Source organism: Rhea americana, unplaced genomic scaffold (genome assembly GCF_003343005.1).
Source record: "Rhea americana isolate MKP2758 unplaced genomic scaffold, rheAme1 scaffold_60, whole genome shotgun sequence".
In the NCBI taxonomy this organism is placed as follows: Eukaryota; Metazoa; Chordata; class Aves; order Rheiformes; family Rheidae; genus Rhea; species Rhea americana.
In genome coordinates this window covers 1,470,688-1,486,977 of record NW_028186757.1, presented here as the reverse complement: position 1 = coordinate 1,486,977, position 16,290 = coordinate 1,470,688, and positions in this window count along the sequence as shown.

Sequence of the window (16,290 nt, the reverse complement as noted above, 5' to 3'; positions counted from 1 at the left end):
AACAGCCAGAGCCACTAATTGGACTTACCCTAGAGTAGAGCAAGATAATATGATGCCAGTTCACACTGCACTGCACAACAGAGCATGCCTACTTTACATTTGCTCTGCTTACTATTCACTAGTGGCTGTTATGTGAGGTAAAATTTCAACATCATCAACAACACATACATAAAAGTGAAGTCACTACATAAAGTATTCTGCGCACTTTTCATAGTGCATGCACTACAAGTACGGCAGGTGGCATATTTTCATAACTGTGAGTACTGGGCAGATTTTTAATTAATAAGAAATAGAGTTAGTTAGGAGGAACTGTAAGAAGTAAAGAAATAGGTTGTCAAATCTGCATACAACAGTAGCTAATAATCCTCACACAGATAACACATCTAAATAGCATCCCTGCCACTGCTTACTTTTTCTCCCTTTTTTTTTTTTATACATGTTTAGAAACATTTGCTTCCACCATTGCAAACAAGCTTTCTACATCCCAGATCAGGAACTATCATTCTGTGAACTAGGCAAAATAAAGAATACATAAAGCCCTAAAAATTAACAAATGCTAATATGAATGCTAACAAAAAATACGTTGGTTTTGCCATAAGATTATAGGATGAGTGAGATGTATTTATTTTCCTTGGTATAATAGGCAAATGGGGTAATCTGCATACACTGAAGACTGAAATTGTAGAGAATATGCCATTTGCATTTGTAGCTATTCACAGAAGAGAGTAATTTTTCACAGATTATTTATACAGCATATAGAGAAGAATTTCAAGTGATTGAAGAGGCTGCCAAACACCATACTCTGCCTTCAGGATATAGATGATACCTTTAAAATGAGTGAAAGACTAATTAATCTTGAACCGTTGGTGGATGATATTTAAGACAATATGCCTTAGCCTGACAGCATTTTGGGAAGGCAGACAACTGAAAACTGAGCTGCAATCTTCTTGACAAGCCACATGAACACACACACAGAATGAGAGAAAAGAAAAAAAGAAAGAGAGAAGGTTTAATACACAGGTGCACGAGAAGTTAAATGCCACTTGAAGTAGAACTTGAAACACAATTTTCACTGCAAACATTACAGCTAGCTACAGGGCAGCCAGCCTGAGTCTGACACAACCCACAGCTCCGGGCTCTAGAACGGATATTTCACTGGGGGAAAAGGCTGCTATAGCTTGTGCATTTTACCGTAGTATCACTTCCTAGGGATAAATAATCTGCTGCTCTCTAACAGATGCAACTTTCATGGCAAATTACTATTAGATGCTTTAATTATCTCCAAGAGAACCATCAAGATGTATGTAGCCTATAATGGAACAACAATCCTCATTACTGTGTGCTATTGGATTTTGTTCAGTATATATACACACACCTATTATTACTTGCTCTTAGTCCTTATCATTTCTAAAATTAGATGACAAGCTTCCCAAAACACAGACCATATCAATATAGCAGTCATGTCTTCACTTGAGTGAAACCGAGTATGTAAACATCTAAAGTTAAAGTAGTCTGAATGTACAAATAGCAGCATCCAGCCATGGAGCTCCAGCATGCAGCATGGTAGAAACCAATTTCCCCAGCTTCCCAGATGAATTTTGCAGCTTGTGCTGTACTTGGTGCTTAGATTGCTTCCTGTTCCTGAGCTAAGAGGTTTCAAGTGATTGACAATAATCAAGCTCTTTTGTTCCACAGAAGCGCCTGGCAACTTTGGGAGCTAGAATGAGTAATGGATAGCAGCAACAATCGGAGAGCACTGGTTTTCTTGTTGGTGTTTTTCTTGTTTTTTTTTTTTTTTAGTTTTTTTTTTTTAACATCTGCATACTGTTAGTATGCAGTGCTGAGTTCTAAGACAGACACTGAATTTATAGAATTAATGATGTACGCATCCGACTATCCCAAGTGTCTTCAAGGAAAGACACTATCTTAGTACATCAAAATCCACCTCCATTAAAACATTCCTCATGGAAAGTGGGAGAGGAGAAGGCAGAGCAGCACACCACTTGATCTCCCAATAGTGCAGGCTTATCTAATTTCCCCCACATAAAAAAAAATTCACCTCATTCAGTCATTTTCTAACATATTTCCACAGCCTCCACTGTTTTCCACCATACATGACAACTTCAAGCACAGTCAAAAGCAAGACTGTATTTGCATTGACATTTGAAATGTGTGTTTTCTCTTTTGCAGGATATCGAGATTGGTGCCTACCTCATAGTTAACCCACAGGAAATCTGATTACCTACAAGTATCCAGATGGGATGGTTTCAGGTAGTAGGTATTTCATGCAGCTCACACATTTTTAGCATGACTCTAATGGAACACTCCACCCTTACTTACATGAACAAAAGAACCTTTTTCTAAAGATTTTAATTGTGGTTTCATTCCCCATGAAGAGTAAAACTAATATAACACTTACCTGCACACTAGAAAAAAAGACCTACTTTCAAAAGTACTGTATTTGATCTGTATTTATTAAAAGAAGTAAGATCTTATACCAACATGACATCATGTGCCCACCATCTCATTTTCAACTGTTCAGCATGACAGTGAGTAACAATGTCACATGCTGCTAAAAAAGACAAAAATCTTTTATTTATCATTCACAAATCTCCAGAGTTTCTGTACCACTCAGGTTAACATACTTCTGATACAAATTATTTAATACTTAGCTGTTCAAAGAACTTACAATGAAAGCAGACACAGATACTTCTCAAGGTAATTCATCGCTGTTAAATAAATCATTTTTTCTACAGTTCTCCCTTGTACCATATTTTAAAACTATTTACCTAGATACTGGCTTCTATATGAGATGTTTTTACTGTCAATATTTCTGGGAGGTAAAACCAGAACTAAGAAAATGCCTAATTCTGGAAATGTCAGCCTAGGACAAATAAACACTGCTCATTCAATGATACGAGGGAACAACAGAAGCAACATCACTCTTCCATCGTTACTAGCCTTTTAAAAATATTTATTTGAATTTTCTCACCTTTTCAGGCATATAACTTACTTATTCTAGGAACTAGAAATAGCTCTAAAATTAGGTAAAGGTATCAACACTAAATTTTATACAAGCTAATTCTAAGCAAACCTCCCATTTTTGTACAGTTAGTGTTTCTCCAATATTTTAAAGTCTTACCAAAGTTCTGTTTAGAGAACCTTACCATATACATTAACTTAAAATTTATCTATAAGTCTGCTTATGTTGTTTACTTCAAGTGAGAAGAAATAAACCACTACTTGCAGAGATGCAGCAGGTTTCTTTTTCTTTTTTCTTTTTTCTTTTTCCCCCCCCTTTTTTTTTTTTTTTTTNTTTTTTTTTTTTTTTTGCCATTCTGCCATTGATTTGATAATCACCTTTGTGTGAATTGCATAATTCACTAAATTGTTGTGAGACTGAGTTAACTACTGCTGGTAAAAATACTTTGCAGATTCTGGACACAAGAGAATGTAACATTTTAAGCGTTTGGGATTATTTTACAACGTGATTGAGCTACTAATAGCATATAACCCCCAATTTAATCAAGATGACCAGATATAATAAAGATGATCCTTGTAATAAAATTAAGTGATACTTTATAAACCTCAGAAGAAAGTCTGTATCAGTTTTAAGATTTGAGGAACACTGCTTGTGGAAACCGTAGTTTGGAAAAGGTGGAAGAAAAGAAGTTTTGAAAAGAGGGAGAAAAGACCTTTTTAAATCATAGAATTTGTTATCAGAAGAATTAAAAAGGATTGGAGGCTGAGGACTGGAAAGACCTTGCGGGGTCACCAAGTCCAGCTTCCTGCTGTCACAATGTGGATAGCTAAATGTCTTTCCTAAACAAATCAAGTAATGAATCAAATAGTTCACTGCTCCAGTTGAAAGGCTGTTCCAGAATATAACTACTATGCTAGGTCAGACATTCCCCCCCCCCCCAATTGTAAGCTAAGTTTATTCAGGGCTATTCCTACATTTTGGCTTGTCTCACCTTTTGTCTTAAGCAGTAACTCTGTTTCAAGCTACTCACCCCACTGAATACATCAACATGAAAGAAGCAACTCCATCCTCCTGCAGATCCTCCTTCCCTTTTTGAAGCTAAGCAGATGACTTTTAGGGTCCTACCGTAAGACATGCTCTGCACTGGCCTGATCATTGCACATGCTCTTTAGTGAAACTGTTTCAGTTTAAATGCTCACATTTCTTTTAAATCGACAGACTGTAATTATTTTCAAGTACTAGTACCTGTAAAATAGCAACTAACATAAAATCAGGGGTGGAACTGGATCAGAAGTAGTAGTCTCATTGTGTAGTGGAATCAGGCTATAGAGAGTCTGGAGAGAGAGGCAGGAGAGGTAAATAATGGGTAAAGAAAGGTCCTGAAGTTGCCAGTCTGTCCTCTCGTAATGTCCTCTCACATTATAAGAGCAAATATATGTAATGCTTACAAAATGTAGGGTGAAATAATTTATTCTGGTTGGTTTTCTTCCCCCAGATAATTCTTGAGTTACAGGCTCAAAAGTTTGCAAATATATTTTTGGGGTATTATTTTCTGTTATTTCACCAAGACCTTTTCAAATGGCACAAACACTTTCCTCTCTCTTATGCATTCCAGGAAGGCATTTGTCTTTCTCAGAGCAGCATCACATAATTGTTCTATGATTAACTATGTCTCTATCAGTCATTTTCATTCTACAATAGACTTCTTATTAGTAGTTCTTAAGTACCTGACCTTGTACTAGAACATTTCATTCCATTTCTATTACTGCTCTTCTTAAGGTCATCCAGATATTCCTGTGTATTATTCTCATCCTCCTACAAATTGTCAGTGTGTCTCAAATTTGAATCATTACCAAATTGTACTATCTCGCCCATGGCATGCTTTGTTATTTAACATTATTTGAAACAAAATGGACTATTAGAAACAATGAAAAGCACAGATGGATGCAACATATGAAGCTAGACAGAAACACTACTTTTACTGACCCCATAAACACAGGCTCCAACTGAAACAGCTGGAACTTACCATTGCTATAGATGGGCTCAAAATTCACGTCACTTAATTTTCAGCATTTAGAAGAGATCTATCATTGTTTCTTGTAATACTGATGACAGCAAGTAACTTTCAAAGGTGATCCAGCCCACTGAAAATCACAATGTACTTTGCTCATTCTAGCTTAGACTCCTAATTTAACTACAACAGTAAGAAACCAACAGTTACATGGAATTATTCTAGACTTCCATAACTAGCTTCTAAATAATGCCAGTTAATCCCATCCAAACTTTGTTCCACACAGTGGCTTCTTAAAACAAGGGAATAAAAAAGAAAGAAAACATTCACAGGTAAGCAATTTTGAGATGTTGATTGCCACTTTGTAATTTCTTTTATCTGGTGGACTCAGTTGAGTAAGTTTGACTTATCACATAAGTCAAACCAATCACATCATAAATTTAAATCCTTTTAATTTGAAAGTGAACATACATGAAACTGATAATAGAATAGTAATTGAGAAATTTGATGAATATTTAATTCTCATATAGAATTTCATCCCTAAGAGAACTGGTTCAGCTGAGGAACAGAAGTTTTTGAGGTTTCAAGGTCCTTATAGGAACTGACAAAACAATTCTTACTTTGCAGCCAGGAAGCTGCACAAAAAAGACAGTTACCACCAGGTTCTCAGACATCCTTTTCCAGAGCAGTCAGAACCTATTTTAACTTAAGCAATAACAACAGTTCTCTGTACTCATATCAGACTTGCACAGAGCTTTTCTAACTTCTGATCCAAAGTTTACTGATCAGAACGACTGTCTTCTGTTGCTGCAGTTGCCTTTGCAGTAAGCAGCTTCCATTCAAGAACTTTGAACCCCACTGCAAATAGTAATGTATTAAGCCTCATGCTGTGTCTGTGCATTTGGTGCTATTATCTTTCACTGATGAGGAACCTGGGTAGGAGTATGAATCAAAAATATATCCATACAGTGATTTAGATGCTACTCACTATCTCAGGAAATCAATTTTAAAATGCTTCCAGATCTGAAGGCACATTTCTTGCACTGCCTATAATATCTACACACTGGCATCAGGGTACTTGACATACAAATCCCAGCTCAAGTCACAGATTAGGACTCTCCTTTTCTTTCGGAGTTTGGTTAAGGAGGTATTTGCCAAACATGCTTGTCAGGGTAGCCATCCACACAAATGAGAGAAAGCAAAAAATGGCTGAATAGGCATACTTAGCACTACGGATTCCACTTAGTTGTGAACTGCTGCACTTATTGCCTTTCTGTAGATTCAGCTCTAGCTAATTTGCCAACTAAGTTAAGAATAGAGCTTAGATCTCTTAACTTCTTCCATGGTATCTACACTACCTCATTTGCTCTCTTAAAAGGTAACTTTGGATCTAACTTTTCTTAATCACTTCTGTTTTTCATTAAAAAAATCTTGTCAGGTTGCTTGGTTCCAAGTGGATTTGGATCCAAATGAATGGGTGATTTCTGTATAAATACGTGTGAGTGGGTGAGCAGAATTGCCCTTTTGTCCCTTCATAAATGAATTAGTTAAAAAAAAATGCATTATCTGTGTCAGACTCCTAATTGACACTATTGTAGTTCACTGTCACTTGCTTCACTTCTCTTTGATTTCAAAAGATTTGTCTTCACCTTACCACACAGAGGTATAATCTGGTGTTATATGTTTTATGAAGTCATTACTATTTGATTCTCCTAAAGAAGAACAGTTGAACACTTATGTTCTTACATTTTCCTATCTCCTCACCATCTTTGGTGAGAATGACTCCTGCTTTGAAGAGTTGGGTTAAATATTCCTAACTGAAAGGACTCTACTCCCTCTTTTGTCATGTTCTTGCTTCTGAAGTCCCCGTACTCACTTCATACTAGGATATTCAAACCTACATTGATCCAAAAGCTGCAGTTTAAATTTTTCTGATTTATTCTCCTGATAATTTTCTGCAAGCTTGGCTATGTCAGCGTGCTAGATTTTAACAAAGACATCCTAGCTTTATAATTCTTTTACTCTTTATTAGACTCTGAGACTTTCATAAAGAACTCGTTGAACCAGGTTGTTTGGGCCAGGAAAAATTAGAGACGTAGAACTGGAGGGGAAGCTGAGTGGTCTTCAAAACCTACGTGACATGGCAGCATAGGTTCAAAGAACAGAAGTATAAAAAGAGAGGCCTTGTTAAGAACAGATTATATGTTAGCTTCTCTAAAAAAAATAATAATAAAAAAACCCAATTCCAAACACAGTAAACCAGAAAAAGCAGCAATTTACTTACTCTGTCATTTCATAGAATCATAGAATCAGTTAGGTTGGAAGGGACCTCTGGAGATCAGCTAGTCCAACCTTCCCACTCAGCAGGGTCACCTAGAGCATGGTAGACAGGGTTGCATCCAGGCGGGCCTTGAAGATCTCCACAGAAGGAGACTCCATCACCTCTCTGGGCCACCTGTCCCAGTGCTCTGTCACTCTCACAGGGAAGAAATTCCCCCTCACGGTCAGGCAGAACTTCCTGTGCTTCAATTTCTGCCCATTGCCTCTTGTCCTGTCACACGGGACAACTGAAAAGAGTTTGTCCCTGTCCCCTTGACACCCTCCCTTCAGGTACTTGTACACACTGATAAGATCCCCCCTCAGTCTTCTCTTCCCCAGGCTGAAGAGGCCCAGCTCTCGCAGCCGTTCCTCACAGGGCAGATGCTCCAGCCCTCTTACCGTCTTCGTAGCCCTATGCTGGACTCTCTCCAGCAGCTCCACGTCTCTCTTGTTCTGGGGAGCCCAGAACTGGACACAGTCCTCGAGATGAGGCCTCCCCAGGGCTGAGTAGAGGGGCAGGATCACCTCCCTCCACCTGCTGGCAACACTCTTCCTAATGCACCCCAGGAGACCATTGGCCTTCTTGGCCACAAGGGCACCTTGCTGGCTCATGGTCAATTTGCCATCCTCCAGCACTACCAGGTCCTTCTCTGTAGAGCTGCTCTCCAGCAGGTCAGCCCCCAGCTTGTACTGGTGCCTAGGGTTATTTTTCCCTAGGTGCAGGACTCTGCACTTGCCTTTGCTGATCCTCCTGAGGTTCCTCTCCGCCCAGCTCTCCAGCCTGTCCAGGTCTCTCTGAATGGCAGCACAGCCCTCGGGTGTGTCAGCCACTCTTCCCAGCTTGGTATCATCCACAAACTTGCTGAGGAGGCACTCTGTCCCCTCATCGAGGTTGTTGATGAAGAAGTTGAACAGGATGGGACCCAGTACTGAGCCCTGGGGGACGCCACTAGCCACAGGCCTCCAACTGGACTCCATGCCACCGATGACGACCCTCTGAGCTCTACCTTTCAGCCAGTTCTCAATCCACCTCACTGTCCACTTGTCTAACCCACACTTCCTGAGCTTATCTAGGAGGATGTTACATCACCTATTTCAGCCCTTTTTAGAGTCATTGTAAACATCTATTTAAATTCTAAGCAACACTCAAACCCTATTTAGATGAGTGGGAGCAATCTCTCCCAATCTACTCTACCAGGGGAGTAGGTTCCCAAAGTTGGTCTTGCAAGTCTGTGCTCCCACGTTCCCAAAAGCATGAAATTATTGAACAAGTGAACTGTCATTGTGAAAAGTTGCTCCCACAGCACTGCATTAACTGTCCTTGACTGGTTTGTGAACTTGTCATTTCTTCAGGGTATGGCTCATTCATTAGGGCCAGCACAAACTGACTACTAAAAAGACTCATTAGAATACTCCTTGTGCAAGAAAAGAGATAATAAGGGATAGTAAAGTTTAGTAAGGAAAAGGAGCATATTTGCGGCTGCATTGATCCCTGGCTGAATTTTCAGTTAACACAGGCCATTTATAGCCAAAATAAGTTTCAATGGGCTTGACAGAAAACTGCTGTGGATCCATTCCTACACATCTGCACTGAAATCCCTAACTGCTGCTCTAAACTCTTCAGTGATAGCAAGGATCATGTCATCTCAGGATACCAAGACCTTCCGTTTCTCCAGTACATCCTGGAGTGAAGTTTTCAGGCCATCTTTTAAGACACAGCACTGCTGCAAAATTGTGATTCTGAGTTGTAATTGTGATTCAGACTGCAGCAAAGGATAAAATAGATGGAAAACAGATCATTTTAATAAACCACCCAAAACATCTTTGCTAATGAGCAGGTACAACATGGGATATAGCAACCCAAATTCTATTTCCCATCTACATTTTATTCTAGGATCATAAATGCTTTATAAACTGTGCACGATTGAGTAGGCTATTAAGGAATGAAAGGTGAAGTAAAGTTTAAGCACCTGAGCAGGAGTTCAAGAAGGAAGCGTACTCTTAAACTTTGCAGCAGTGCAAAGTACACATGCAGCACCTCACAACTAAGTGATACTGGGAAAGAGCAGAAGATAGTCAGGGGGAGAAAAATAGCAGGGGTCAGATACTCAAGGTAGTCAGAGACTGACTAGTGGGGCCTTTGGAGCATGAAATGCAGAATGGTAACATATTCGTGGAACCTCAGGATGGAGAGCTTCACCTTTTTGATAATGAGACCTTCCTCCTTTCTAAAGGTATGGGGACAGGAAGGTTGTAGACACTTCCTGTTGAACCAGGCTCTTGGCTTCTCTATCTGCATTTGTCATATACTATTCCTGCAGTACATCTGTTTCTTTCAAGGCCAGTCCAGCATTATTCAATGCACATGTATTTCTCACTGTGTTATGCATGTCTCCGTATGAAAGAGATCGACATCCTTCATGGAAAAGCTTAAAGCAGAATCTCATAGATAATAGATTTGAATAAGAAATATGGTCTTTCCTCTTCATAAGAAAATGAGAGCAACCACTGTTCCACAGAACACTCACAGAATTGACTGAAACATTAACGAGTAACAGAGAAAGCATACCAGATCCTTTGCCTGTTTTATTGACTCTGCTTTTCCATGAATGGCAGAAGATATAAATATTATTGTTAGCCTTAGGGCTCTCTTCAAAAATGCTTGTCTGTATCAACTCATATCGTGAAAAAGTGTCAGAAGCTGTGTTAAACCACTGCAGGCTGAAACTGAAAAATGGCACAATAATTTTTCCAACTAGTGCATGCAAGATCAAAGCTGTTAAGAGGGGATGACAGGTGGCATAAACGTCCCAAGGCCCTGGCTCACTAGAGGCATAACAGCATCCACTAGAACTCTAATAAAAATAGTCCCAGTAAAAACACTGTAAAAAGCTGCAAGTGGCCTATTATATCTTTGACCTCAGGGTCATTCCACCAAGAGATCATCTGGCAGCCCAGTAAGAAGAAAAGTGTAATTGTATTTTATCCCTACACACAAGGCCACAATTTGTCAGATATTAAAATATCACAGAATGGTTTAAAAAGACATATTTCTATTGATTACAACAATAAAAGCAATGCCAAAGGACAGTCTTTTTATAGATACCACCTTCAAAGAAACTGCACAGTTTCAGATCTCTCCTGCTTTGTTTTATAAACCAGTAATTTATTGTTAACGCTCTCCTGTAATCTCGTGTTCAGGCTTGTAGTTCTTATTTGAGTTGAGAGAGCTAATTGGCTAGATAAAGACAACGTTAATGCATAATCTGCATGTAATGACTAGTACTGATTCGTAGCTACTATCTGTAAATACTATTTTGTAATACTATTTTGTATAAGGAGTCAAAGCTGGACATCTAGTAAGTCATTTGTAGTTGTTTAAAAAATAAAAAGGACTATACTTAGCCTTTCAAGGAAGTTATGGAAACAAAAGAAATGCTATTTTTTTGCCTAGATCCAGCTGTGTGGTTTTCTCACTCTTTTGTTATATGTGCCTATAATTGTATTTCAAAAGAACTTTCTAGTTTAACAGCTTTTATTCAATTTGGGCTAATTGCACCATCTTGAAATATGTATCAAAGTAGACAGACAATTAGTAGTTAGGTGTCTGCTTGGAAAGAAAGAGAATCATGATAGAAATAAACAGAAGAACGGGTATCAAGTATCAGCACTATGCAGACTTCAAGCAATTGTTAGTTCTTTGTGTGGGAAAAAAACCAACTTATCTTTTCCAAACACAGCGTATAAAATGTAGCAGTATTCACTGTGATAATAACCTGAAGGCCTTAAGAGGCACAAAAAATGTAACATTCACAAAGGGCAAAATAAGGCCAAAGCATTATTTACAGGAATGTGTTTAGGCCTTTAACCTGTAAATAAATTATACCGAAATTTTTCAGGTGAATGCAGCCTCAGATTTATTTCTCCAGAGAAAGGCATGAAAGTCTGTACTGCTTTGTGAAGCAAACCCGGTACAACAGTAGCTCAGAAGTTGCACAGAATCGATTTGAATGCAGGAGCTCTACAGAGTGTAAAAGTGATCTTCCAGCAGCCGATGGAGACTGCAAACTGCAAACCAGCTAAGCAGCCAGGGAAAGCACATAAGCAGGGCTGTGGTGGGAAGAGCTGGGCTCTACAAGCTGCAAGGGCACTTACCCGCAAACCAGGCTGTGAAATCCCGGTAGCTCATGACGGAAAAGTAAAGCAGTTACCAATTAACACCCATTTGCAGACACATACACAATACAGTAAAGGGCTATGTGTTGTCTTAGAAATAGCACATCCTTGTACCCAAACTCACCAATATTACACTAGTTCAAGTACTAAATGTTAAGTATGGCAGTCACTCTCATCTGGGTGAAGCTGTTTTGCACCATACTACAGCTCAAGTTTAACACTGTTGCTTGCTTACCCAAATCAGAGAAGTGCTTCAGAAGGGGTCATGGTAAAGAGCAGGTGCCACAGCTTCTGTGTCACCCATATGGTCCTGAAGGTGACAAAACATGGCTAGGGCACAGACCTCTAACTGTGCCACCTAGCCAGCAAGCGCTGAACAGTTCGGCTCCTGTAGCCCATTGAAAGCTGAGCCATGCACAGACGTGCGGGAGGAACGCTATGCTGCCTTGCAGCCAAACCAGTGACTTCCAGTCTGCACAGAGAGGCTGAAGCCCAGTAGCAGTCTAGGGGGTGCAAATCATCTAGGACTCTTTCTCTTATAACTTCAGGGTCAATGTATTTAGCATGAGGGCCTACCCTACTCTCGTGCTCTCTGCACATCCACCCATGCTTAAATAGGTGAATTGGTTATACTACTTAAAAAAAAACAACAATTGTTTTATAAACTTAAAATCCTCCAACTATTTCATACCGTCATTTTGAATGAGCAAGTAAAAAATTCTGACTCAAAGGTGGGAAAGGTAAAGCTAACGTACGCATGAGCTATTATCAAATAAAAGAAGACAGAGTGACGCTCCCCAGCGTAATCACAGAATACATTTTGGAAATCTTAACGTCAGCTGAATAAAACAGCAAGCCTCAACTACTGCACGTACACTAACCCAGCTCTAAGTCTCATCATAAGAAACATTATTGCATGCAGAATGAATTGGTAAGCAGCAGGAACGCCTTAAAATGGATGTGCCTGCATTGTGCTGGCAAGTGCTTCCTAATCCCAAGCAACCAAACAAAGGATCAGAGACTGAAGAAAATAAAATAAAATAAAATAAAAAAATCAAAGCTAGAACGAGAGATATTACTGTATCCATTTCAGTTTACAGTACTTATTTAACCATCAGTTAGACTAATTGTTTTCCTAGCAAACAAACAAACTACATTTCCACAGAAAAGACATTTCTATTCTTTTCCTTTTCCTTCTACAGTTAAGTAAATATGAACTTAAAAGTACAGATGAGAGGAAGCAACATATATATTTTACGTAAATGAACACCCATTAGGGATTGACAGTATGATAGTTCATGTAAGGCAAGTGGTATCTGCTCCCAAAATAGTCTGTTGGTTTTTTTTTTTAAAAAAAAAAAAAAAAAAGTCAGTTTGTCAGTACAGAAGGACCTAGTGCCTAGTATTTGAAGAAAAGTAGATCATAAATTTTAAAAACAAATCAGATATACTGTGTGTTTTACAGGAATATGCATTATTACTGCAATTCCACTAAGCATTATGAAAATATGCCTTACCTGCCATGCAACATATGCGCTGATCAGGTTTCTCAAGAGCAGATGTAACTTCAGAATTTGATTTCTAAGAATTTTCTGTTTATCACATAGAGATTACTATAATTTTCTCTCTTTTGAGAGATGTGATTATGTTTTCGCTTTCCACCCTTTCATGTAATACTGTCACTTGTCCTATATCAAATGTCTGCTTGAAATAGTGAATACTAATGTGAAACAGTTTAGAAAAAAATGCTTTGTTTTCTTTTATGTAATTATTGCCATAGAACAATTTTCCTTTTGAAGCACTAAAATTCATTGGTGACAATATTGTTACAACATATTTAAATTAGTAAAGCGTTGATCCTATGAGGGGGACATAATTAGCTTTGCAGAAATACATGCAGGGAAAATTTCAAAAAATTTGTAAAGTGCTGATCCTACAGGGGGGCATAATTAGCTTTGCAGAAATACATGCAGGGAAAATTTCAAAAAAAATTGTTGTATAGTGACTTGAATTATAAGTAGGTTACCCTTTTATTTCTACTACGCATATGTTGTAGGTAGAGCTGCCCAAATATCAGGTTGCTCACTCACCTGGATGGAGTGAGGGAAAAAGGGCATAGGCAACACAGACTTTTTTTCTTAAGAAAATATTTTGCCTAACGTGTTTGCAGTGTTATCCTTCCCAGAGGGGCTTTAAAGAGAGTATTAAGAGGTGCAGCCTTGCACAGTGGTTGCACATGGCTCCTTAGGAATTCCCCCTGCAAGGCAGCCCTGAGTTGCTGGGTGGCCAGATCCGGAGGCAGCAACAGCAAAAGAAGGGTCAGGGTAGCAACTCCAGTCTGCGGTGAATGAGCATGTAAGAGAGGACAGGGCAGTCCCAGCCAGGATGCTGACAGAGGTTTTGAATCCAGCTAGTTCGTACTATTTGAAGGGAGGAACAAGCTCACGTGACAAAGGGGAGCAAGGAGGGAGTCGTGTGTATCTCGTGCTCCCAGCAGAGTTACGGCTGTTAACGTTGCCTGCACAGAGCACATCAAGGGAGAAGGAGACGTTAACACTGCCCGCATGGAGTATGCTCAAGGAGAAGGAACGACCTACCTTTTCACTTAGAAATCAAAACTGAAGGAGCCAACACAGTTATTCTGTAACACAAATTACAGCAGTAACACAAGAAGGTACGAAAATGGAAAACAACAATACAAGATTAAGCTGTCAACTCTTTTGACACCAAGCCTTTTAAGAAAACACACTCCAGAACAGTAATACTGTCACTCTGAGACTAATGATGCTGCCAACTCATAACTGACATAAATGAGTAACGAGTAACCTGTGAATGAGTGACCTGGGTAGATCTGGATATCTTAATGTGTTTAACAGATGTGACTTAAAAGGTTAGTTAGTACACAAAAAGCTGTATGCAACAAAATAAGGTACAAAAGACATGTTTAAGGAGGTGGTTCTTTGGAGCTTCTCCAAGGGCAACATGAACTATATGGCAGCATCTCACTTTCTGATTTTTGCAAAAAGGGAATGCTACCTCATGGCAGAGCTCCTGCTGAAGTGAGACCATGACTCTCTTCAATACAAGGAGTTGGAAGCAAACCAAAGTACTTATGTTAACTAGGTCCAGTCCAACTTCTTTCTAGTCTGACAATGACAACTTTCTGTGATGTATTCATGATTAATTATTAAATTATCAATTATTTCCTTTATTTAAAATAATCACTGTGACAAAACTGCCTGACTGAAATCTGCAATGAAACAAGATTCAAGATTCTTTCGCAGAAAGGTTGGATTCATATATAAAACATATTGAGTTTTCCTACTCAAAAATTAGGGAAAGCTGGTTATTTACTGTAAATTATTATGACATAGGCTGAAGTATCAGCTAAAGTGGATTCAGTCTTGATATGCCCAGGAAGGCTGGTAACTGGGCCTTCCATCAATATGAAATGTCTACGCAAGATCTCTAACCAAAGCTGGCAGCACATCAAAGAGGGTGCATACAGACCGAATGAAAAGAAAAAAACAGGAGAAATACCTCATAACTCTCACGGTGATTCCCCCAGATAAAGATCCCATTTTTGTATCCCAAAAATCTAGCTAATTGTTATTACATCTGAGAAGTACCTAAGAAGTTACTTGGAATGACTCAAGACTGACTTCCTTTGTCCTTATCTTCATCGCTTCTTCCTTAACATTTAACAAGCAACTGTCTGGCTTCTGTTTCAGCAGACACTTGAAGAAAATTCAGGCATGCAAGTTGCCTTAACATCAATGAAACTAACTGCAACTCACAAGCAAAACATGAGCTTGAGCTTAGCTATGTACTTAATTGCTTTGATGGATTTGATTTTGTACAAAGTGGGTGAGCCTTATGCTAATGCAACATATTCCTGCAGTACTTACAAAAAGCTTTTATTGAAATCCATATGACAAGTCAGATAAGTACAAGCCCTTTAAAGAAGAAGAGAAGCCTAGCCAGGTCTGCAATTTTTTAATTATCCTCTTAAAAACTCTTAAAGACACATTACAATATACTACTAAATGAGCATGCATTACATGGATGAGAGTAACTTCTGTTCACAGACACTCTTCCACTTTCATTTATTAACTTCTTGTACACCACACACCAAACTTTGAAGTTATCATGTAGTCTCTGGCCAAAGAGGTGCTTTCCCAGGCTAATTTGTCTGCTTATTCTTTCTTAATCATCTGGAGAACTGATTGCTTTCTTCAAGGTAATCCTACTTCTTACAGCTCAGCCTCACTGCGGGCATCTTTCCTGTAGTATCATCTAGAGATAAAAGGAAGCACTTCACAGATCTCAAACACCTTCCTTTCCACAAGAACAAAGTTCAACCTGAAAGAGCAGCATCATCTCCCTCCATCCCCTAAGCAGCCGGGACCAAGTAGGAGACTCTCCCGCAGCTCATTCCTAAAGAAGTGCCCCATGAGGCTGGTGAGGGGCACTCTAGCTCCCTCAGCACCTTGCCTGATTAAGGAAACTGATATACTCCTCCAAGTCATCATTTTCTGACGAAAAAGCCACAGCACTGGAAAATCACCAATCGACTCTGTTGTCACTTAAAATGCAGACAAACCAGCTTACCTAAAGTGAACGGTTTTTATAGTTACTTACTAGCTATCAGCGGGAAACATAGCATGCAGACACATCTTTGAATGGTTTAAAGTTACTCCTGTCTTTAAATTAAGGCTGCAGATAAACATAATGTTTCATACATTGCTTGACACTTCAGAGAGAACAGTATAGGAATTAGAGGCTTAAATGTCATTACCAC